The following is a 25884-nucleotide window of genomic DNA, read 5'->3' on the forward strand; positions in this document are numbered from 1 at the left end:
CCCATATGAAATTAAAAAGTTAAATCCACAATATTTAAGCACAATGAGAAGTGATTTATGATGCACCAATGGGTCTCTCAGCTGCCCTGATTAGAAATGGCATTTTTCCAGTAATGAAGTGGCTGCTGATAGGAGTATTTTTGTTTTGTGGGTTTTCATTTAAAAATTTAATTTTCAATAGCGTTCTTGACAAATATCCATGTGTATTGCATATGCAGAATACATGTTTATAATGCCTACTGGGAGGATTCCCTGTAGTTTGTGCAGTTTCTCAAAGTGGCTGGAAGGATAACATTCTCTCTGAAGCTGAGAGCAGCCCCCTCTGCAGCATTGCCAGACTCTGGAGTGAGAAATCCTAACCACAGTTGTTTCTAAACTTTTTTCCAAAACTCAAATTGTCCTCAGACAGCAGTATCAAAATAATACATTCAGCATATCCTTACCCTCCACCCTCGTCTTCCCCTTTCTTTCAATTTCCATTTTCTTTAAAATAGAAGGAAAAATTCTAGTTGCTAAATACAACAGTTCTGCTGCCACTATCATTTCTAGCATCACCTTTAAAGAATCCTTTTACTGTTTGAGAATAAACCTTATGCCTAACGGCTAGGGCTAGTAGTGACCTCCTGCACAATAATTTTATCATGAACACTACTCCCAATCCTCTTTTGCTTGGTTGTGAAGTTCAGAAGTTTATTGATAGGAGAGTGATCTCCCACATTGTGGCTGTGTTGAACCACGTTGTTCGATGAGAAGACTGATGTGTCCCTCCATATGCTGAAAGACTCTAGGGACACTCTCTGCTCAGTCTGTGCTGGGCAGCTTCAATGTGAAAGTTGCTTAGGCATACTTTAAGAGTTTTGGAAAACAATTTCTTCTCTCTAAACTATCATATTTTCTTATTCCTTTTCCCTGTTGTTACTTCGTACAATAATATGCCTTGAAGTTAGCTTTGTCCTTCGCTTCATTTATTGGAAAATGCCATGATCCAGTTTGATTTCAGATTCACCCCCACAGTAGTGAATTATTGGTGTTGGGAGTAGTGGATTGTAACATCACTGAAGTAATCTGACTCTAAAAAGAAACATTTTTATATGCGATCATCTGAACAAACCAGCATTAGGTAAGGATTCATGAAAGTGATCACGGTAATGTTAACATTAAAATAGCCTTGTTCCCCATTTATGGTCTGACCTTATTAAAGGTCGTGTGGATCTCTTTGCTTGGATTCTTTACCAGCTGCCGCGAAGAATGGACCTTTTGCATCAGTGTCCAGACTTAGCACAAAGAGACCTTCAGTAGGTCTGGATTTCCTGTGGGATGACTTCCATCAGGACCTGTAGCTTCACCGTCATGGAATCTAAACACAATGCAATGAAGAGATGAGGAGAAAACACTGTCTGAATAGAAAGCTAGTTTGGGGGTGGGAAAGGGGAAGTTGATTCCATAAATGAAAACTGTTGAACTAGGTCAATCTCTGTCCAAAGAGTCCCCCATCACTCATTCTACAACACCTTTTCTACAGAATTAGTGAAAACTGCACCAAAGACCAACTCCCCTTTGCAACCCTCCTTCTTAAACAGCCACCTTAAAGTATTCCTGTGTGGTTTCCTGTGCAGTTTTGTTTGACCTCTATTTACCAGGAGGTGCCTAGTACAATGGGGCCCTGATTTATGGCATCAAGGTGCTGCTGTAACAGAATAATACATATGATTTTCAACCTGTTGCATAAGAGAGGTCTTGTGTGTGCTTTTTCTGGAGAACTCTTCCTTATTTCCCAAATAGGCTTGATGGTGGACCAGGACAACAGATCCTCAGGTGCATGGTGATAAGTTGTAAGAACCTGAATCAGATAGAATATGACTAGTGGATCAAGGGTGAGGAGATAATTGTAGTGCTGTCTAGCCTACTGCTATCGACTGTGGTTGGAAGGGTAATGATGCTTTTTAATCCTAGAATTGGATGTTCGTGGTGAGTCACTGCTAATGTATGCATAATTTTGCATAGGAATATGCAAGCCTCGCTCTTTGCTTTAAAATATCCCTGCTTCACAATTACAGCATGGGGCAACTGTCACTTGCTGGTTTGAACTAGAGTAATGGTGGATTCTCGGTAACTTGAAGTCTTTAAATCAAAATTTAAATCAAGTAACTCAGGCAGAGGTTAGGGTCTGTGACACCTGTGGTTGGGTGAGGTTTTGTGGCCTGCGATGCACAGGAAGTCGGACTAGAGGATCATGATGGTCCCTTCTGGTCTTAAAGTCTGAGTCTATGAATCTCTTCCTTTTTAAGGTCAGAAGGAACTATGATGATCCTCTAGTCTGACCACTTGCATTAACATAGGCCATAGAACCTTAGCAGTGAGATTCCTGCATTACGCATGTTTGAACAAGAGCCTATTTTTTAGATAGCCATTCAGTGTTTAGATTTAAAGTTATTGCCTGTGCTTACTGAACATCGTACTGCAGCTGGCTGGTATTCTTGATTTCTGGACCACCAGATAGTAGACAGGCAGACCAGTCAGTTATGGCACAGCCAATGCCTGTGTTCATAGGGTCTGAATAAAGGGACATTCCCATGATGAAGAGACATATTATTGTGAAAACCAATGGGATGAACAGAGGCACCTAGAAAAGAGAAGAAATTTAGGAAATGGAAGGTCTTTATAAGCAGTCAGCTGGCAGAGCTTGCAGTCATGTACCTACTAGATTGCTGTCATTATAATATCGAGCAACAGCAAACAAGATATTTGTAGAAAGCACTGAAACTGCGTGATTGTGGTTTCACTTTCTAAGCTATAGTAGTCCTGAAAATATCTGAACTTCAGAGGACAGAGAGAATTATTCTGGTTTGGGGTCCACTTGACTGGATTATTTTTGTACTGAGCTTTGTTTTTTGTTGCAACAAAGTTTACCATAACTGGCCAAAGTTTCAGATTTCTGCTGTTTTACCTGCATGATTTCAGTGGTTTGAGCATTGGCCTGCTAAACCAGGGTTGTGAGTTCAATCTTTGAGGGGGCCATTTAGGGATCTGGGAAAAAAAAATTGGGAATGGTCCTACTTTGAGCAGGGGATTGGACTAGATGGTCCCTTCCAACCCTGATATTCTATGATAACTCCAGTGGAGTGAATCTGGCCTCTTAATGAGTTGTTGTAGCTGAGAGAACTGCTGAACATTTGACATGCATACAGTTTTCATTCAACTGGTTGCATTTTGCAGTGTTGCTGTGCTTGGTGGGAAAGCATCATATGGTCTTTTTCTACACTGTAGCTGTCACTTATTGTAGGTCAGTAGGAGCATTTGCCTGCTCAGATAAAAAATTTAAACACGCAAAATCAGCTACGTTTTTCATGTCTTACCACTGCTATTAACTATATCAGTACTGAACTCCTGCAAGCTATGCTAATAGCCACAAGGCTGCAATTGTTGCTATTCTATATGCAGAAACAAACTAGTGGCCTTAGCTAACTCACTATAATTACAATAGTTTGCCATTTGGGTTCCTTGTCTCCAGATGAAACAAATACAGAATACTGGATGACCATTTGATCTCGTGCAGCCGCTTCTGCCAACAAAGTATGGATGGACATCTCTATCCTTTCACATCTAAACTATTCCTTTTTCAAAATCCCCATATTGTGGTGTTGTATGTAGCTGTTGTTAGCTGGGTTTCCTTGTACCTTGAAGGGCCTTGGTATCTCAGGATGCCGATAATGATGTATCATGAGCCCCAGGGTCACCAGTCCTATGAAGAGCCAGCGTGAAAAGCTATAGAAGTTCAATAGGCCATAGAGATCACCAATCAACACCATCAAGAAGATCAGAGGCAACTAGGATACAGACAAAAATGCAGTATTAAGCACTGCAGTGAAACCTAGGGAAGATGCTTTTCGTTTCCACCCCATGTTACTTGTGTAGGTCTTACAACAGTTATACAGTGCTATTGTCTTATGTTCTTTCAGTCTCCTCAATGGTGCTGGTGTGTTTTCTCAATGTGTTCAACTATGGTATTAACTAAATCACAAGGCCTCCTATAAGTGAAAAGAGCAGGAGACTTAAGTCCTTACTGTTCAGATTTAGTTTACTTGGGAAACTCTTAGATCCTGTGTCCATGGGGCATTATAAGAAACCCTGAGCTGAGAAGGGTTTTTTTTTTTTTAAAAAAAACTTAGTTTAGGAGGAGATTTTAAAGGAACAAATGGGAGTTAGATTTCCAGTTCCGACTGACTGTCAATGGGAGTTGGGTGTCAAATTGCTCTTTGAAAAATGTTTCTCTCATGTGAAATAGATGAAACGCCAACCCTTTCCTTTGATGCAAAGTCCACCAAAGCTAGAATTTGGACCCCTCCAGGAAGCCCTTTATTAGACTCAGGTTACTTGGTGCCACAAGGATCTTTGAAGGGCTTTCTTCTATTACAGTAGCACCGGAAGGCACCAGGGCTGCATTGTGCTAGATGCTGTGTGGAAACAGGTACGCAGCCCCTGTCCTGAAGAGCTTACAATTTAATATGAAACAGGACACAACAACTTTCTGTGACCAACAAAGGAGGGAAGAAAGTGGTGTCCAGGTCTCTGAAATCAGATCACTTGTTACATAGATTATTTACTACGCAATTGGATTCCAAATAGGAGTTTTTTCTTCTTTAAAAATGTGTTCATGTGAATGTAGCACTCCTACACAGTGGTAGGTTTGATAGTGCTGTCAACTGATATCTTTTGTCTAGGTAATGAATAGCTACAACGTGGGAAGTAGCAGTGCACGTTTCCCATATGCTGCCCCACCAAAGTGTCCCAAACCCTGCTCTGGAGAAGGTACAGTAGTTCAGCCAGCGTATCCATTGTGTTCTTGGGCAGTGGGGGCACTGAATGGTGCCAATTCTGATGGCAAGGGGTTTATGTGGACAGTGGAGAGTCCACTTAAGAATTCCAGTCTGTTAGCACTGTCTGGGCTGTCCCATCTGTTCAGGGCGAGGCAGGTGGGAGTTGTGATCCCTGCTAGTGTCTGGTTAAGAATGACACCCGCCACTAGTTTGCATAAAACCATTGTATTGCTATTCTCTACCCTTCCCTTGTCTCATTCACCTGCATTGTCTTGTCTTTTAGACTGTCAACACTGTGCAGCGCTGTCCACTGCACACTAGCTACACGCCGTAGTGAAAAATGGGCTGCATCCACACTGAGGTGTGTAGCTTCATGTGTCAGGGAAAGGCTCTGGTGGGGGGAGGCAATGAGGAAACCTCACTGCTATGGCCTTTCCCTGCTGCAGGTATAGGCTCCAACAAAAGGGAGCTGGAACAGCCTTTCCCTGCTAACTTCATACAGCCAGTGTCTTTCCCTGTGTGTGTGGTGTGTGTGTGGGGGGTGGGGGGGGGGGGGAGACTCCAGCTGCAGGGAGGCAGCAGGACATTGCAGCCCTACAAATAGCAGTGTAGACAGGGAGACATGGCTTGGGTGAGTAGAGAACCTGTAAAAGTAGGTCCTCCCATACATACCCACCACACCCTTCAGGTGGGTCTGTTCTCTACTCATCTATGCTGTGCCTCACTAGCTACACTGTTGTTTATACCTGTGCTGGGGGGAGAGGCTACACAGGTATGTACTCTACATACCACCAAAAAAAAAGTGTGCAGTGTAGACACCCGTAGACCGCCAACTGCTTGGGACAGGAGCCATCATTTACGATACATGTGTACAGTGGAGTTTTAGGTGCTACCCTATAGTAAATGATGTATTTGAATTTTTTATATTATCATAGTCCATTAATGAAATGGGCTGGGGGGGGGCAGATGAGTTCATTCTCTAAGAATGAGAGGTAAAAACCCTCAAGTTTCATTCAGAATCCAGAAAGCTCTGCTCACCATTAATAAAAGGGCTGGGAAGGGGGTGTTTCTTCGGCTGTGGATCATGGAAAAGAGTGGAGGCCACTGTCCTTCCCGGGAAGCTGCAAACAACATCCTGTTAGAAAGAAACAGAACTGGATGGAAAAAAGGTAAGGACATTTTGTGAAAAACTTTCATTTTGTACAAAATTTTCAGTGACATTTTGGGATTTTTTTTAATGAAAATATTTCTGATTATGCGATTATTTTTTTTTTCCAAAAAAAATATATATTTTTTTTGACCAGCTGCAGAAACAAAGTTGGATACAATATTGCTCATCACCAGCAGGGGGAACTCATGATATAGCATGTGTGTTTTTTGCAGCTCCCTGGCTCTTGAGTTTCCTCTTAAACTTCATGTTAGACAATGAAAGAAATCAAACCACACCAGCAAAACGAAAGCCACAAGAAGAATACCACATAGATGGCATCCTTAACTGTGAAGTGCTCTGATGGCATGATACTTGTTATAGCATTGATATAGCTTTTGCTAGTGATAGGGTGTCTTCAGTCTGTTGATTTGACATGAATGTTTTTTAGCAGATCAAGGGCTGCAGAAAGTGTTTGAACTAAAGATTAGCTGGTTTTAGTATGGAAGAGATGTTTGGTTTTTAGAAAGGACAGGCTTTTACCTTGCAGCTGCAAAGATTCCTCCATTCAGAGAACCAAAGCAGGACAGAGCAACTAGGATTGGAATTGCTGAAGAAATGCTCTTAAAAGCTCGATCTACAAAGCTCTGGAGGAAAATAGAAAACCCAGTTATTCAGGGACAGTTACCCCGTCTCACATGTGTCTCTATAATTGTGCTGGTGGAAAAGCCAGGTTTTAAGATGATCCCATCTCCATTATTACTAAGAGGCAAGAGAACCTTACAAGCAATCCAACAGGTGAGTCATGAAGAATTGCTGGGAGGCCAGAGCAAAGTTGTCAGTATAAAGAATCTGATATAATGTTATAGCCTGCAAGACTGAGGACTGGGGGGGACAAAAAGTGGAAGGGGTAATGGATCATATAAACCCTATGAAAAATTGGGGGCAAATCCCTGCAATCCAGTGGCTGTAAGTATATTTCTTCTTGCTAAAGAGGATAGAGACTCCTTATGAGATCTATACTATTCCTACACCATCTCCTTTATACTTCTTCCTTCTTGCCATACATTTAAACAGACATTTGCCCTGGCATAAGAATTTGCAAACTGTTCCTTCCTTTTGTAACCCTTCTGCCAGGCCAAGTTGACAGCAGCAAGGGCTGGGTTCAGTACAGAGAGGGTTCCCTTTCAACAGTAAAATGTAAAACCGGCTCGAGCCCCTACCCAGTGACCTGGGAAAATTACACACACATCCCTGGGTGCCTCAGAGAGGCAATACTTTCCCTCTCGCAAGCACAGAGTCTTTGTGTAGCAAAAATCTTTAATACCACGAGGTAAACAACTCAGCATTCAATTGGGAAAACACCACAACTAGGGTTCATAAACATGAACCAGAAGACCTATCCCCAAGCACATTGGGCTGTGTCCTTTCCCTTTGGTTGTTGAGTCCAGCAACCCAAAAGTCACCCCTCCCACAGTTTCTGTCCCTGGTGAGTAAAGCTCCGCCTCAGAGTTCAGAAGTTCATCTGCAGAGTTTATCTCCCAGCCTGGGTGGAAGGGGAGGAGGTATGGGGGCACCTTACGTGCTCTGCTGCTCATGTCGATTGTTGATTCCCACCCCTCTCCGTGGGGTTCTGTTGCAGTCTTCACCATGAGCCATTCCTCTCCACTAGTCATCCAGCTAGCTGCTCACTAATATGTTTTCAGATGCTCCCCCCACCTCCCTTAACACAGCTCTCTAGTAACTTCAGCTCTTAAGCCCTGGTCTACGCTGGGGGGCTGGGGGGAGATCAATCTAAGTTATACAACTTGAATAACGTAGCTGAAGTCGACGTACTAGATCGACTTACCATGGTCTCCACCATGGTGAGTTGACTGCTGCTGCTCCCCGTTGACTCTGCTTGCGCCTCTCGTTGAGGGAGAGTCCCTCCATCATAAAATGCCAAGTACAGTTCTACTGTCCTTGATTCACATAATCAGGATAACACTTTTACTCCTGCCCCAATAACAGAGACTGGGATCCCACAGCAACCAAGTGACCATTTGGGCAAGCAGTCCCATCGTGCTAGGCAGGGTGGGTGTGCCCAATCAAATGAGATCAGCCCCTGAAGTCCTTTTCCACAGCTCACCACCAAATGTTAGGGTAGAGCCCATTCTGACTCTGCTTACATCCTCCCCTCAGCTGAGAATTTGTCGTCCCAACAAATCACACTCCCTATTATACCAACTCATTGGTTCCTTCCAAAGGGCCTCAGGAAGCCCATTATGGCTTCCACAAGCCTGTGTGCTAAATGTATTGGCTCCTCACTAGTCACCCCAGATGCATCATAAGTTAACCATTTTACTGGTCTTATTACCCTGTCCCGTCTATTGAGAATCTCTGTTGCCGTGGTACAGGGGACATATTCTTGAGCGATGGATGGAGAGGTTTCCTTTGAGGGTCCCTTGGCTACTGGCATAGGCCCCTGCATCTCCACTTCTAACAGTGGAAGGTCCAAGGTGCCCAGGACATCCTCCACCTGTATGTCTCCAGTGTCCAATAACCTGTGTGTCTCATCACACAGGGGTACCATTGGTGGCACAGGGGTGTCAGTAACGGACTTAAATACTTTTGCCATGGGGTTTAGGGCTGAGGAGGAGGCACTGTCTCTTGGTTCAGCTCATCGAGACCAAAATCTTGTCTCCATTCCAGGATACATCATGGTCGTGTCTTCCTCTTCAGACTCGCTCTCGGATGTGCTGAATAGGGGTAGGTTAGCTGTAGGATGGTGGCTTTGGTCTAGCATTTTTGTTCTTCCCGGTTACCCTGTTGTGGCCTGTCTCCAGAAGGGGTGCCTATCAATTCCCCCCACAAGGAGCAAAAGGTTTCTATGCACGTCTTTATTTGCCCTGGACCCACTTCAGGTTTGATCTCGTAGACTGGCAGATCTCCCAGCTTTTCCATCACCAGGTAAGGAATTGCCTTCCATCTGTCAGCTATCTTGTGTTTCCCAGCAATACCCAAATTTCGCAGCAGGACTCTGTCCCCTGGATGGAGCTTCTGCGAACGTACCCTAGCATCATATAGACATTTGTTGCATTCCGAGTTCTTCCAAGCCGCGGAGGTAGCTAAGTGATAAGCATCCCACAGCTTTTCTCTTAGTTGAGACACATATTGCTGATGAGTTTCATAGCTATCTCCATCCTCTGATACACCAAAGCACAAGTCTATGGGTAATCTTGTAAGGGTGGGTGTGCCCGTGCAAATGAGATCAGCCCCTGAAGTCCTTTTCTATAGCTCACCACCAGATGTCGGTGGACCCCATTCTGACTCTGCTTATACTTTAATGACTCTCTGGCCTCTCTCCAGTAGCCCCTCTGGTCCCAGATGTGAACTATCTGTTACACTGAAAATATCCAATAAAAACAAAGGACCACACTCGCCACAGCCTCAGAGGCCAGCACTTCCTCTGCTGTCAGGACTGTGTAATAGGAGACATTAGTGAGGAGGTACCCTAGAGTAACAATGAGCAAGGACACGATCACGCTCAGCGGGATATTCCTACAATAGAATAAAAACAGCCCCTTTATTGCACCTCTCAACTGACCATCAAGTTTACCTCTATCCCACGTGAATATAGAGGAGCTGGTTGGGAATTTGCAACATCACATTTTTTCACTGAAAAATGCAGATATGTCAAAACCAGAACTTTTGTGAGGAAGGTTTGGTTTGGACAAATTTTGAAATTGTCAAACCAACCCATTTTGACGCTTCCAAAGTGGAAAAATCTGGTTTTCGTTGAAATTACTTTTTGTTTAGAAACCTAAGCTAATTATAGAGAAATAAAGGCAAAACGGAACATTTCAAAATGTTAAATGAAATGTTTTTGTTTGACCCACAGTGAAACTGTTTTCCCAGGTGTTAGTTCATGAAAATTTGAGATTTCAACTTTTCATCCCGATTCAGGAAAAGAAAATCTGAAATTCTGAAATTTTTTTTACCAGGATGGGAAAACAGTGTTCTGCCCAGCTTTAGCATCTGCGTTGCATCTCCTGATTATGACTGTAGGTTGCTGATTATGTAAATGCAGAATCGTGAGAATGAGGTTATAGCAAACAATTGTTAAATTCCCTTGTGGTACATTTTTTCTTCTGGCTCTCCATTCAGGCCTTTTTCCAAAATATCCATACTTGTCTTGGGTAGAAGAGAGCTGTGCCTAAAATAATACTCCCTAATCAGGAGGTACTAAAGGCTAAATGTGAGTAGGTCCCCTTTGTCCTCTGTTGCATCAGCAAGACATCCTATGAAGATCCAAAACTGGTAGGCTAAAGCATCTAATGTTAGGCACCCAGTCGCTGAGGGAGAATAGCTATGGGAAATGGAGCTCATTTTAGGTCCCTTTTTTAAAACCCTATTTACAATGAGAATAAACCTCGCTGTAAAGGGAAAAATCAAAGAAGCTCTTCATTTGGATCAACCCTAAATATCTCTTCTCCCTTTCTCAGAAAGTCACTTTTTTTCATCCCTACATATCCACTGGCAATGGGATGAAATTCCTGCCTTGGTGCTCATTAGAGAGACAAGGTGGGTGAGGTAATATATTTTATTGGATCAGCTTCTGTTGGTGAGAGAGAAGCTTTCGACCTTACAAAGAGATCCAATAAATGAGATTACCTCACCCACTCTGTCTCTTTTTAATATCCTGGGACTGATGTGGCTACAACAACTGGTGCTCATTGTAACTTTGCTTCAAAGAGGGTTGAGTCAGGCTGTGCTGTACAGCACAGTGTAATAGGCCTTGAGAACACTAACCAAGCCCAGTTCTCGGCTAGTGTGGTTATCCTGGGACTGACCCCATTGGTTAAAAACTTGCGTTTTTCTTTAATGGGGTCAAGCAGAAATTCTGCCTCTCCAACACAGCCTCCTCCACTGAACCATCAGGCTCATTACCACCACGCAAGCCAGGCAACAGGCCTTGATAGGCCTCTGGTCTGCTCCAATATGACAACAGCCGGTATGTGCATAAATGAATTGCCCCAAGTCAAATCTCAATATGAAAAATATTTAGGATTCTATGAACTGGCATGTTGTGCTGAAGTGAGTTCGTGCCCTTTAACAGCTTGTAATATTACACTGTTCCAGCTGTGGGGCATGGGAATAGACATTCTCTTCAGTGGTTTATCTACCAGATATGAATTCAAGCAACTAGCTGTGGTACTCACCTTTCAGGGTTTACTATTTCCTCCGTTACAAAGTTGACGTAGAATCTGCAATTAGAAGAGAAAAGTGTCTGGCCCTGAGATTCCATTTCCCATGTTGGGCTTTGAAGAGTGAGATGGAACAGGTTATGCATCTGTCACCGTTCCCAAGCTGCATCTGGGTGTTTGCTTCCAGAATAGAAGCATCCTTTCTTAGACCATGTGTCTTGCTATATAAATATAGAGAGACTTTCTACAAAGAAAGTCAAATGCCTCCTCATAAGGGTGGTGGTGGTGAGGGAAGAGTCTTTTCCTAGAAAATCAAACTGTTGGAATTGGAGCTCCCTCTATCCCCTGTCCCCCCAATATTAAGGATTTAGATGCTCTGAGTTGCACCCTGCAAAATCATTATCTTTACTTTCTGGACATTTGTAATATTTAAGATAGAGCAGAGGTGCTCTTTGGAGGTCCCCAACATTACTTCATTTGGCACTTGAATGATGTTTTGCCTAGGTAAAATGGTCTTAGTCTAGTCTCTGGGGACAGGTAAACAGACACTATGATGACTTGGCCATTGCTGATCCAGGGTGCATTTGAATCTAACTGCGCTGAGACAGGTTTCCACACAAGTTCCATACTGTAGCGATTTGAACTCTTTGAGACTTATCTGGCTTTCACCAGTGACTAGAATAGATGTCCAATATAGATATGGAAGCCTACCATCCTCCATATGCAAACATTCCAGAGTAAAAAGCCAGAGGCAGCTTGTCCAGAGCCAGTGAGCTAGTGTCAAAAGCATTCTGGAAATTCTCATAGTGACCTGAGGGGAGATGGAAATACAACAAATAAATCTGATGGTCTCTCTGAGAAGTTGGTGTTAAGAATTCAACCAGCAAAGCCACTGCTGTAGCTCTGACAGCAAAGTGCTAGCTCAGAGAGACTCTACAGAGCCAGTCTAAAATGACTCATCGAATTTCAAAGATTGTTAAGGACAAAATTGATTATGATCATCTAGTCTGACCTCTCGCATAACAAAACACACAGATTTTCACCCCGTAACTAATGCAGCCCCACCTGGTAGTTCTTGGGGTTGAGCTACAGCACAACTTTTAGAAAGAGATCCCATTTGATCTTCAAGGGTGAAGAATCCACCATATCCCTTGGTAATCTATTTCAGGGATTAATTACCCTGGCTGCTAAAAGGAGACTTTACTTCCTGCCTGAATGTATCTAGCTTCAGCTTCCAGCTGTTGGATCTTATTATGCCTTTGTCTACTAGATTAAAGGTGCCTCTCTGATCCAACATCAGTCTGTACAGAAATACTATTTTTAAACTATGTGCAATTGATCAATGTCAGAGCACTGCTGCAACCTGAATGTGCCTCCATTTCACATTTCTCAGAAAGAAATACAAGTCCAAACCTGCATTGAGCTGGCATGGAACATCCCAAGGCCCGCATCATCTGCTGGACTAGCAAGTGATTCAATGACATGCAGCCTTCGTCTCCTCCTCCCCTGGAAGGGGTATTAGCCAATGCCCATCTTGGTGAGGTCTGAGCAATGCAGCCACGTACCTGTTGTGTGACCGAGGGGCTGGGAGGGGGGCAAGCACTATGGTAAAGCACCTATTTTCACTAAGTGCCTTGATGGTTGCAGTTCATGTTCTGCGATGCTGTACTTCCCATTCATTGCTGCTCCTGAGAGAGTAATGTTTAAGGTGGTTGCTTGGCACACATGGACTAAACAGTGGGGCGTAGGGAGATGTCTGCATGTTGACCATGCTGCTTCCATTTCAGATGTTCTTGTCATGCATTGCCTAGCTTGGCAAGTGACCAGAAATCCATTCAAACAACGCAGCCTACTTTGGAAGGGCTGTTTGGCTCCCTTGGCAGATGAAAGAAGAGCAGAAGGACAGTGCAAGAGAAATGGGCTGAGGGCAGGACACAGGTAAGCGTGTTTTTTTTCCAGTAGAGGTTTTTCTCCTGGCTAAAATTCTCAAGCCCTCTTTCTTTTTCTGGTCTCTCTTGCTGACTCTGTTCTCCACTTTCTATCACCCTTCTCATCTGTCTGTGCCTCCCCCTAGGACTCCCCTACCTCTGCCTGTCTTCTGCTATTATCCCCTTCCTGTCTGATGTCACACACGGGCTGCAATTGTCTTACCTTCAGCGAGTGCCATCATCCCAGGGACAATCAGGCCAATGGTGACCATCTTGAGGACTGCGAGAACGGTATGTATATTTGCAGACCAGCTGACGCTCCAGCAGTTCAGAGCAATGATTAAGGCTTGGAGGGAAGGAAAAGAAGCAGAAGAACAGTGTTTATGTAAACTGAAATCTAAGTCAAAGGCATTAAGTAAAGAGTCTTGGCAGGGGGTTGGACTAGATGACCCTGGCAGTCCCTTCTAACCCTATAGTTCTATGGTAAATGGCAAGGTATGGATATGTGGGGGAGGTGTTTAGTTGAGGTTCAATAGGAAATAAGATTGGCGCCTGTCCTGTTTAACATCTTCATGAATGATCTGGAATAAAGTGTAAGCACACTGGCATGTTAATTATGTTTCTAAAGGATACTGAACTGTGACATGTTGAAAACACCAGTGAGGATAGAAAAACATTAGCAAGTTGAGGAGGAAATAACTAAGATGAGATACAAGTTGAAAAATACATCTGTCTAAAATAATCCCAAACCCTGATATTCAGGCTGAGGAGAGCTGGAAACCGGCTGCACGGGTTTTCAATATTGTTGGAGTTTCATGCATGCTGGCAATGCCTTCCAGAAGAAGGGAAGTGATAGTTTCTCTCTCTGGCCCCAAGGAGCCTACTTGCAATATACTGAATTCACTTCCGGGCAGGGCTAGTGTGAGATCACTATTTTGTTCTATGACCCCTCATCTTGGAAGCTCTTCTTCAGGGAGCCTGGTATTGATGTTCCCCACAATGGGAGCTTTATGTTCATGGGGAGTCCAGTACTGGGACAGTTGTACAAATCCCATATCTTAGACCACTGTAAACTGGTCTAGACAAAGTCCTCATCCTCTTGTCAAACACAAGGGGATAGGCTAGCTTACCTGACAGGTGCTTTTAGTTTCTAGTTTCTGGGAGTGAGAGCATGTGTTTAGAACTTTGTAGTTTAATATCTCGCATGACCCCAGAGTGCTAAGCCTGTTGCTTATGATGAGACAGATAGGTGTCCTGTTGTAACTGAATATTACACCCAAGGAGGGGTTTGACTCTTGTTCTTTATGGGCAAGATTTTCAGACTCTCAAATGTGAGTGAGATGTTCAATCTCCATTGAAACAAAGGGATCTGGGCCTCTAACTGCCTTACACTCCTTTGAAAATACTGTACCAGACTATGTGCTTTATGTACACAATGTATCCTTGGCCTCTACTGTGCTAGCTTTGGATTTATTTGTTTGTAGTGTAACACCCAGAGGCCCCAGTCAGGATTGGGGCCCTGTTGTACCAGGCACTATACAAACACACAGGAAGTGACACTTCCTGCCCCAAGGAAATTAAATGCTCCCCTTTACCTCCATTAGGCTAACACTGACTGGACTGAGAGGGTGTGGTTGCAGGATTTTGATGATTTAGCACAGTGGCCTAGCTAGGAATGGAAATTTGGTTGGGACCTGACTTTCGGGTGGATGGGCAATGACAGACTTTACTAGCTCAGCTTCTCCCCTGATGCCACGCCCTCTTCCTAGCCCTGGTGCCCCCGGACATAGGGCTTCAGCTGCTGAGCTGGGCACACACATGGGACCAGGACCCCACCCCCATGCTCCAGTGTGGGTAGCTGCTGGGGTAAAAGAGGTTTTCCCCTGCCCCCTTTGGGCTGACACTCCCCACATTCCTTAGGGCAGAGGGGGGATAATAGGCACTGACACTCCCCCTTCATTCGAGCAGAGTGCAAAGGCTATGCCCTTCCCTCCCACACAGGATACCCAGCCAGGGAAACAGGTTTCCTGAGCCTCACCATCTTGGGAAGAGAGTTTATCCAGAACGGGGAGGGAAAACTGGGGAAGGGGGGCTGGATGGGGGAGGGCAGAGGCCAAGGGCCAGAGTTGGGAGGAAGGGACAGGACCCAGGGAGCCACAAGACATGGGTGAGGCAGCAAAACTGGGGGCATAGCAGAGCCTGGAGCTAAGGCTACAGGGACGGGACTGCAGTGCATGATGAATTGGGGGCCCGCCTACCTCCATCTGCTTCAGCCTGCCCATACTGCTCAGCGGGCACTAGAAGACGAGGCTGCCTGGGCTGCACAGACAACGGGTGCACCCATGGGATGGAGGGGGGCCCTGCAGAGGCTCAAGCTCTGCCCACCCCTCCTGACCCCGGCTCAGTGTCGTCCACCCGCCCAGCTGTGTCCTTCTGTCCTGCCGGCATAGCAGTGTCCATGTATCCTGCACTGCGTGCTGCTGCCCCAGTCTCCAGTACCCTGCTCATGACCAGCCCAGTCATGTGTCTAGGTGCCCGGCCTGGCTCAGCTCTGGCCCCAGTGCTAGCTCCACCGAGATCTGCCGCCAAGAGGCACACCCCCTAGCTGGGATGACTCACCCCCTCTCAGCCTGTGGATTTGGGGGGCTCCAGTCCCGCGCGTGCTCCGTCCTGGATTTCAGGTGCCCGAGTGATGCTGAGGTGGGTGTGGAGGCTAAGTGCCCCTGATTTATTATAGGGAGGGTGATGTTACAGATAAATGTTTATAGAGCAACCCATTGCTTTGTATGGGGCTTGACAGACATGGAAACGGGCAAACCTTGCTGACACAGACATAAAATGAAGTAGGGAGGAATCCTACCAGGAATAGCCAGTCAAGCCTGCTCTTTTCCCCTTCCCCACTTTTACTTCGATGGATTGATTGTTTCTGAGGTTACTCACTGATGCCGGTGGTAGTAACCAGCTTCACAGCCACGGCAGGGGCATGGCAAGGGGCGAAGAGAGGCTCAATTAAGTAACGACCAAAAGCCAAGGACACCACGGCAATGTTGGCAGGACTGGAAAACAAAATAGAAATTTGAAGCATGTTAGCCAGAGGAAAACGCTTATTTTTTCCCTTCTCTATCCAAATATCTCATCTCCTACAACACTTCCTTCCTTTCTTGGCCCACTCATCTCCTTCATCGGATGACTTCTCGGGGTGCCATCATCTCATACCAAGGAGACTTGGATACTGTCTGACTGCAGCCGGAATCCAAGAGTCCTTGAACTCTTTTCCCTTGGATCATCACCGGTACTGTCAACTTGAGAGGGGCTATTTTCTGGGTCCAGCCCGGGTTATACTCTATAAGAGGGTATTATTTATTTGTGTCCTGTCTGCCCACAGGAGTGGCAAGTCACTGGGCTGATACCTTTCTTAGCTGGGGGCAAATTTGGCTGCAGAGTAGAGTCCAGGACCTACTTTGCAGGTCCTACTTCAGCTCCTTGAGATGTCTGATGGTCCCATTGGTGATATAGTGTCTGAGCCCGACCCCTAGGCCCCTTGAGGTTCCCATCATCTGGGGGCTGGAGTGATTTATTTTGGAGAATGTTTGGTGGATGTTACCATGCTGAGGTTGGCCTCCCTGGTCTCTCTTAGGGCTGTCCTGCACAGATTTGAAGCTGTAGCGATTTCTGTTTCTAGCGACCATTTGGCTGCTAGAAAGTTCTCCATTAACCATACTGCATCTGACAAGATCCCAGCGTGGTGCCATTATACCTCCACTCTGCCTTTTGAGGGCAATATCCTTCTAAATTGTTCAGTCACAATTGACTTAACAACCTGGGCCCTGGACTGTTCTTCTGGGTGGAGTCACTTCCAATGGTGTTCCTTCAAACACTAGGCTATTATGCAGGGTCTGACCCCCGTGGGATAGGTTTTGAATCTAAATCTTTGAGGGTGGGTTGCCTCAGAAGTGTCCAAATAGTCCAAAATGGTGGTCTTGACTTATTTATAGTCCTTAGCCTGCTCTGAGTGCAGGTTATAGTTGGTCGCCTGGGCCAGGTTCATCGAGACTGGAACCAAAATCAAAGCCCGCTGCTCAGGAGCCTACTGGGAGGCTAGGGCTACTCTCTTGGCGGTACTTGAAAAGATGTCAGGATCATCGTCCAGCTCCATATTGGTTAGCTTCACGGGCATTGGTGGGGGACTCACCTTGGTGGAAGTGTGCTCCACAGGGACTCCAGGAGAGAGTAAGATTGGCTCTGTTATATCATCTCCTTGTGGAACTCCTGCTGCCAGGTCATCAGTTCCCTCAGCAGCTTTTGCTGTCGCATTGTTTGGAGTTGCTGTTGGATGATCCATTGCTGCAGCAATTGCTCCCAGAGCCACTGTTGCTGAGTTGCTTGCAGCTCCTGCATCTCAGCTAACCACTTACAGCACTGTTGGGTTCCATCTGGCTCAGAGCTGCTGAGCTCTATCCCATTCTCTGTTGTTGTTTTTTTGTTTTCCTTATAACAGACATAAATTATCTGCATTATCCATCACTTGTGGTGGGGAGGGGGTCCTTGGGTCCTTATCAGACTGTGGTTTGGGTTGGTTCCTTTCTGACACTGAGATCAGGTCTACGCTACCACTTATTTTGGTATAACTTGCATCGCTCGGGGGTGCGAATAAGCCACCTCCCTGAGCAATGTAAGTTACACCAACCTAAGTGCTGGTGTAGACAGCGCTATGTCAGTGGGAGAACTTCTCCCACCGACATAGCTACTGCCTCTTGTGGAGGTGGATTTATTATGCAGATAGGAGAGCTCTCTGGTGTGGTGCAGCTGCACTGCTGCTAGTGTAGAGTAACCCTGAGTCCTTCCCCTGCTTGGGCTAGCCTAAACAAGAGTCTCTCCCAGAACAGAGAGTTCCTTTCCCCTCTTGGAGGGCAGGGAGGAACAAGGTAAAGGAAGGAAGGGTGCAGGGAAAGCTCCAGGTTCTCGATCAGTCTGTCCCTCACCGCTTTGGGTTCTGGCTTGTCTGTAGGCTTTGTATTGTCCAGATCAGGGTTGGAGTCCTTCCTTAGACTCCCCCTTTTTTGGTAACACCTGGTCCATTCCTGGTCCAAACAGTCTCAGGGATTTCTAGCTCCGTGCCTATCTCCTTTGCTGATCTATCCCTGTAATCAGCTGCCTGAGGCACAGCAATCTTCTCCTGTAACCATCCCTTCATGTGGCAGGCCTTCCCTTTTTAAGCTTCTTCCCTTCAAGCAGAGCAAGTCTTTTAGGTGTGTCTTGTTAGGGCTTACTGAGTTCAATAGCTTCCTCCTTAATAGGGTGCAGACGCGCCCCCTCACAGAGAGAAAAACATCCACTGATTTCTTTTAACGCTGGTGAAAGTTGAAGACCTGGAGACTGTCTTCCCAGAGCACAGGCGATACTTCAGCTTTGTCTGCTCTCTTTCCCACTCTGAGATTGGAGGAAATAGGATTTTTCTGGTTGTGGGAGATTAGGGACAATGGATGTCTTTTCCCTGCAACAGTAAGGATATGTATTCCTGAACTCTGAGTGGGGTGTGTGATTCCCTGCTTGTGGAAATGTAGCCACACTCACTCTCAGTGAGCTAGCTCACTAAAAATAGCAGTATGGGGCTAGCCAACCTGATTGCAGTCCTGTCTGAGATGTGACGTATGTACTCGGGACAGCTAGCCACTCACGCTGCTGTGAGGACACTATTTTTAGCATGCCAGCTTGATCAGAGCTAGCACGGGTATGGCTACTCAAGTGGGAAGGTGTAATTCCCATCTCAAAGTGCCTTAAGGATGCCCTCTTTGCTCTCCAGCTGAGAAGGGTTATGGACCTGGGTTGAATTTCTCCCCAGCCCCTCTTTTCAGAGAACTTAGTACTGCTGGAAGTTGCCAGCTGGCAGCTCTGGAAACTGAAGTCCTTTATGCTTGCTTGCACTGCAGCTGTGTAAGCTTCACACGCTGCCCCACCAATGTACTTGAAGAGCCCACCACAAGGCGGAGGAGGGAAATTGTCTTCATGGGCCATCCAGCATTTCTGCTGAGACTGGGAGCTGTTTGTGTGGGCAGTAGTTCTTGCAGTCTATTTATTTATTGTACTTACGTCCCCGGTTAGCATAGTATCTGGGTGCCTTCCAACCTGTAATGTATTTGTCCTCGTATCACCCCGAGGAGGTAGGGAAGTACGAGTATCCCCATTTGACAGAGAGGGCCTGAGACACAGTGTCACGCAGAAAATCTGATGGGGCAGGGTATCAAACCCAGGTCTCCTGAGTTGAAGGCTAGTGCCCTACCCGCTGGACCATCTTTATTTTGTGTAGGAAATTGGTTTATGCTAATAACACATCACCATGTGGTCGCTGAAGAGCCATTAGAGTGGGAGTGTTTTTCAATTGCTGCTTGCCTAGGAGGGGATTTGAACTGGTAACCTTCAGGTGAGGGTCTGGAGGCCTTCTCCCCAATCATAGAAATAGAGCAAGAGAGCGCACACAGTGCGGTGACATACAGTGCCGATGAAATAAAATGCATTGTGGGGCAGTGGCTGTGCACACTCCACCCCCTACCAATGCTCTTCCCCCCCCCCCTGCTCCCTCCAGAGCTGAAGGTATCACTCAGGAACTGGGTCTGCTTTGCTGATGGGAGCTATGTGGAATCTAGACAGATGGCTAGATGGGCATGAAAGGATAGTTCAGACTTCATTTCCATTCAGCCTGTGACCTCTCATTTTTTATGGCCATAAACACAGGCAAGGTTAACAGGCTAAACAATGTGGTTTTTAAAAAATATTTATTGTACCCTTTGAGTAGAGGGTTGGTTACTTTGTCCCAGTTCTGCAGGTGTTCAGTTGTGTAAGCTGTGATCTCATTCTCCATGGGGGCAGACCTCACGGCCAAGCCCAGTTGTGCTGTGGCAGACATTTCTGTTTATCCAACAGCTATTGGAGATGGGGGGTGGGTTGGAGAGGAGGAGGTCACATATCAAACAGATTTCTAAGGAGCATGGAACCTTTTCCCAGAAAACCCAGCTGTGTTGGCAGATTGCAGGAAAATGTCCATCTGTCTCGTTACCATGTTTGCTACAAGCTGTTCATTGTTTCATTTTTTTATTCTTCACCTCACTTTTTTTGACCTTTTACCCTTTCATTTCCCCCCTCAGCCTCCTTCCCCCCCACCTCAGTTTCCCTGACTTAGGTTCCCCCGTCCCCCTTCTTTCCCTCTAGCCATTTGGAAGTCCATGTGTTTGCTACTGTTTTGCATTCACCAGCTGGCTTCTTTAGCCGCACAGCTGGAATCTGCCCCAATTAGAGATTTAAAGAGAGGAGACTATAAACGCAAATGAACAATGACATATCACTCCTGACCTTACACACCTATGGAAAGCAGAACTGTTCTTACCGGATCATAACAAATTCAGCCCACAATCTTAAGAAGGCTGGCAAAGGCCCAAGGGTTTCTAGGAGGTAGATATAATGGCCCCCAGATTTTGTGATGCTTGTTCCCAGGTCTGCATAAGACAGAGCGCCTAGACAGAAAATAAGGAAGGGAAATTATGTATTTATATTAAAGTAGTGCCTGTGGACCCTAAACGCATAAACACACAGTGGCATTCCCCGCCCTGAAAAAGGAGGAGAGGTACTGGCTGTAAACTCTCCTGCTCCCCTCCCACCAGAAAGACCAGAAATGAGCGAGACTTTTCCCTCTCTCTGCTCCGACTATGTCTGGGAGTGGGAAAGGGGGGTGTCTGGCTTCCCTTTGTGTTGTGCCCTTGGTCTACCTGCCCCCTGGAGTCCTTCCTGATGAGTGGAGGGGTACAAGTTGCAGAGCACTCTAAAGTGTTGCACTTTAACTGCCTCATGTAGACCCTGGTAGTGTGCGCTAAATGGTACCTCGTTCACCTGTAGGGTCTATACGCGGTGGTTAAAACGCAACCATTCAGAACATTTTACCTTCACTAATGCCTGTGACTTAAGCAGTGAATCTAGTGCCCCAGGCCCTACATGAAACTTCTGCTGCTTTATACCCTGTTCAACCTTGACTGTGCATATTGAACATGTGCCACAGGACTGGTGGCAAACAACCTGCAGCTAAATATGAACTGTAACAAAGCAAATATATAGCAGGCTCCTATAGCTTTACTGACCGATTTCAGAATAGCAGCCGTGTTAGTCTGTATTTGCAAAAAGAAAAGGAGTACTTGTGGCACCTTAGAGACTTAACAAATTTATCTGAGCATAAGCTTTCGTGAGCTACAGCTCACTTCATCGGATGAATGCATCCGATGAAGTGAGCTGTAGCTCACGAAAGCTTATGCTCAGATAAATTTAAGTCTCTAAGGTGCCATAAGTCCTTCTTTTCTTATAGCTTTACTGTGTCTGTGATTCGTTTTTAGTGACACACACCCATGCCTATGTATGTATATGTGTGTGCTTAACTGCTTTGATGCCCCAGTGCCCTCTACACACCACCTGCCACTAATTACGTATGAGATATCAGCGAACTTTTCATTGTACTAATAATCTGTTTATCCCCTGGGAAGGACAAGAGCAAACAAAGGTAGGAACATTGAGGATGCTGAAATGTGAAGTCTTACAACATGCCTTTATTCTCTTAAATCCTTTGCATTCACAATATAAGGACACCTTTTTCCTTTCAAATAGGGTGCATTTCCTCTTGCTTGTTTTATGGGTTCACATTTTTCACTGGATTGTTTCTGTGCTGTCAAGCAGGCTTGAGCCACATCCAGGCTGTGGTGTTATGTAAAGGCAGGCAAAAGGCTGGAACTCGGCAAGTTTGTGCTGTGGTGATACTTCGTGCTAAGATTATTAGCATTTAGTATTTATTATACAGCGGCTAATGTGGGCTTGGCATTACACAGCAGCAGGACCCTGAGCCAGTGGTGGGGTTCATTTAAATGTGCCAAAAAATTCTGTCTCTGCACTAGAATGCCTAAGCTGTCTTCAGAGTCCTGGAGAGGAGAGCTGCAGACTGAGTACAAATAACTAGTGCTCAGTTTGTACCCTGGCTGTGGCCTGCCAGCTCAGTGCTGTTCCTAAGGAATATGCTACCAGACTATCTTAACCAAGGACTTCAATTCCACAAGGGACTGGGCATCCCAGTGAGCTAATGAATGAGCATTTTGTATCTGGAAGCATATGTTCAAATCCTCCTTTGGTCCCAGATGAAAGAGTTTTTTGTTTTGTTTTTCTGTCTTGCTTTAATCTGTGGAGAGAATTTTTGTCTATAGCAGAGGGGCTGTTCTAACATGAAGACACTGACTTCAATGAACTTTGGATCGGCTCCAAAATTGCCACTTAACTGAAGGCTTCACTTTACAACTATGATTAAAAAAAAATAAATTTTTTTACTGATGTTTCTATTTATTTTAAACTACAAACCGCTAAGCTATTCTGCCATCTTGCCCCCATTAGAGTTCTCTGTACTATACAACTAGTGCAAGGAAGTGGGGGAGCTTTGCCACTCTCCCTGCACACCTTCAGTTACAGTTGGAACTTGATTTCTGTGTTCCCAATTAGTAGTTTTAAGGACAAGGCATAACACTAAATAGAGTTCTTTAAGGTTCAAGCCTCCAGCGTGGTTACACGATTTAGTTTTAGTAGAGGACTGTGAATGACGTAATGAATGATACAATTATACTGTATTTAAAATAAAACTGTTAGTTAAAGCAAACAGGCATCATAGTGTGACTATACACTGCATTGATACTCACGCTCTAAGATGAGATGATGCACCTGGACCCTCCCTGGCTGGTAAGAATGGCTAGCCTATAATACTTTCTCTAATGATTCCTTGCTGGTAGATGGGTGCACTTAATTTAAAAATAGGGTGCTACCCTCTTTATAATCACTAATAACACCCAAATTAATTAGCATAAAGCCTGCCTTTTACCATATCTATATATTTCCACTGCCATAATTAAAATACCCTCTTCTACTCCCTCATTGGCTATTTAATATTGAACTCGTCTTTAATGAACAGCTGTGGAAATGCTGCCATTGTAGTAACTATCATTATATAGAGAGAGCATTTTCCATAACATTAACATTTTATCTAAAACACTTGTAAAATCCAGTGAGGGTCAGCAATGTTTACCCCAGGCTCTAATTTACCTCTGACTTGTCTCACCTCACTTCACTTCACTCATATTTTACCAGGCTTCGCTTGACTACTGTTAAGCCTATTTTTAGGAAATAGGTTATTGGGCCTACTTATGTTTCTATATAACATAACCAAGCATCGTCTGTATAGGCTACAGGTCTCTGCACCAACCCCATCTTGGCAAGAGTGGAAGACCGAGATAGACCATGGAGCCATGGGAACTGCATGTATAGAGATCCAGTGGACCGTTACCCCAGGCACGTGGTGGCTTCAAAAACATCTCTGCTCAAACTATTAAAGTCTGTGGTCTCATCTGAATCCTTTCCACTTGGTTCCCTCTGGGGATCTCAAAACAAGCTTCAGGGGTGCAGCCCTGCTTTCTAGCTTAAGGATTCAAAGAGGTAAAGGGTATTCACCTGCTGATTGAGTATCAGATTCAAGATTTGAATCTATGGGTAGGGGCAGCAGAACTGGGGGCCAGGTACAGCTAGCACCTCTTTAATGCCTTCCACTCCCTGTAGAGTCTTATTACCTCCCCTCACTCCTCCTCTCTTTCCCCCACCCCTCTGGCCAAGCCTATGGGCCTGATTCTCCACTGACTGTCTGGCATCTCTGTGTAGTCTGGTTACTCATACTTTGAGATTTGGGTGCAAGTAAACAATATGTATTTTAATAGGGGTAAATGTATAAATCTAGGAACAAAGAATGCAGGCCCTGCTTACAAGATTGGTGCCTCATCCTGAAAAAAAGTTGTCTGCTGGTGGATAATCAGGTGAACATGAGCTCCTGTTGAGACACTGTGGCCAAAAGTGTTAATGCGATCCTTGAATGCATAAACAGGGGAATGTCAGTCCCTGTAGGCATTATATTACCTCTGATGTGATGCTGCTGGAATACGGTGTTCAGTTCTGGTGCCCACAATTCAAAATGGATGTTGAGAAATTGGGGAAGGTTCAGAGAAGAGCCACAAGGGCTATAAAATTGCAGTGTAGACATTTGGGCTCAGTCTGGAGCTCCTTCCCCTCATGGGGTCTCAAGGCCTGAGCTCCAGCCTTACAGATTTTTAATTTCAACAATTGCTTTACATTTTTCTGCATGCCCTTGCAAGGAAAAGGGCTAGAAACTTACTTAAAAAAAAAGCAGGGGGGGGGGGCGGGAAGCTGAGTTAAGTCTTTAGAATCCCAACCATGCGGGGTTGCCATGGCAGCATGCTTTGTGGGCTCTGAAAGCTGGCTTTTCCCACAGCTCAGAAACCCAGCTAGGCCACCTTGCCTCAGCAGGCTTTGTGCTGTGGAACCAAAGTTTTTGAATAGGGTTTGGATTTACAGGACCGGCTTCTCAGCTGGTGTGGCTCAGCTGATTGATGCATGGAGCTCTATTGATGCATGAAGCTTAGATTATACAGATTTACATCCGCCAAGGGTCTAGCCCAGGGCTGGCCAAACTGCAGCTCTTTTACAGTTAAAGTGTGGTTCTTGGAGCCCCCCCCACAAGTCCCCTCCACCTACCATACTGGGGGGTGAGCTCAGGGCTTTTGCCCTGCGTGGGGTGGTAGGACTAGAGGCTTCTGCCAGCGATGACTGGTGCCTGCTGAAGAGTGGGGGGGCACAATTAAAGGTTTGGGCCCCCCCAACAGCTTGAGTTTCCCCCTCTTACCCTCAGCAGCCCCTCCCCTCCAGTGCATTTGATTCTTGTCCTTGTGCCCAGCGGGGAGGGGGATCTCAGGTTGCCTGATGGGGCCTCGGAACTCAGTAGTAGCGAGGCTTCAGCCCCGGCTCTCGACCGTCTGAAGATGGTTGTATGCGGCTTGCAGGGTCCAGTAAGTTGGCCACCCCGGTCTAGCCCACAGTACTCCAGGTTATTGTTCTACTTAATTGCTTTGTAGTCGTTCACAATGTATTGCTGATATTTTCCCTGTGTTTTCATGGTGAAAATCTGTTCAGCCTCTAGAACACACACAGATGTTCGGAATGTTGTAACATTTTGCTGGCTCACACAGGAGAATTAGAAAAAGTAACTCACCAAACAGAGAGAGAATCTCGCAAGCCAGCCAGACAACCAAGGAGAGACCCCATTGCCAGAGTTTTTCAACACCCCTTTTGGAGCAATAAGATGCCACTGCCAACGACTGTGCCGATAGTCAATGCGATGGCCCGCATCAGGGTGATCTTCTTTCTCAGGAACACTGCCTCCTTTTTTCCCCTCCTCCTTCGCATTTGACGACTTTCTGCAAAATTCCATTGCTCTGTCTGTCTTCTCTGTTTGAGCTCTGCAAGCACAGGTCTTCCTGAGAGCTCTCTGTCTAACACCCGTCTTCTAGGATTGACACATCCTCTCCGTTTTTTTTTTTTCCCAGCCCTGTACAGGTTCCCCTCCCTCTAAGCTTTCAGGCTGCCAGAGAAAGGCCTTGGCTGGAATCCTTTAGGCATAACAAGCATGAAGTGTACAAACAAAAACAGCAAAGTGAGAAGGTGAAAGAGATTAGAATCCTTAGGAAGGTAACAGGTGCTTTGTAGTCCAGGCAGAAGGGGGAGATGACGATGTGTCACATTCTGAATTTTACACTGTAAATCCAGCTCTTTGGGACTCCAGCTTGTGGACTTGGTGTTCCCAAACCAGTGCTTGAGCATCCATACTGTGAACCTGGGTTCTCAATTGCTGGACCCAGGTCTCACAGCTGTGCTCATGCGTCCACACTCCATGC

At 45.5% G+C, this 25884-nt stretch overlaps 1 pseudogene; it reads right to left on the bottom strand.

The window, feature by feature from the left end:
* Window positions 1-25644, bottom strand: LOC119842656 (annotated as a pseudogene).
* Between the last annotated feature and the right edge of the window lie 240 nt (window positions 25645-25884).

This window comes from Dermochelys coriacea, chromosome 1, assembly GCF_009764565.3.
Source record: "Dermochelys coriacea isolate rDerCor1 chromosome 1, rDerCor1.pri.v4, whole genome shotgun sequence".
NCBI lineage: Eukaryota > Metazoa > Chordata > Testudines > Dermochelyidae > Dermochelys > Dermochelys coriacea.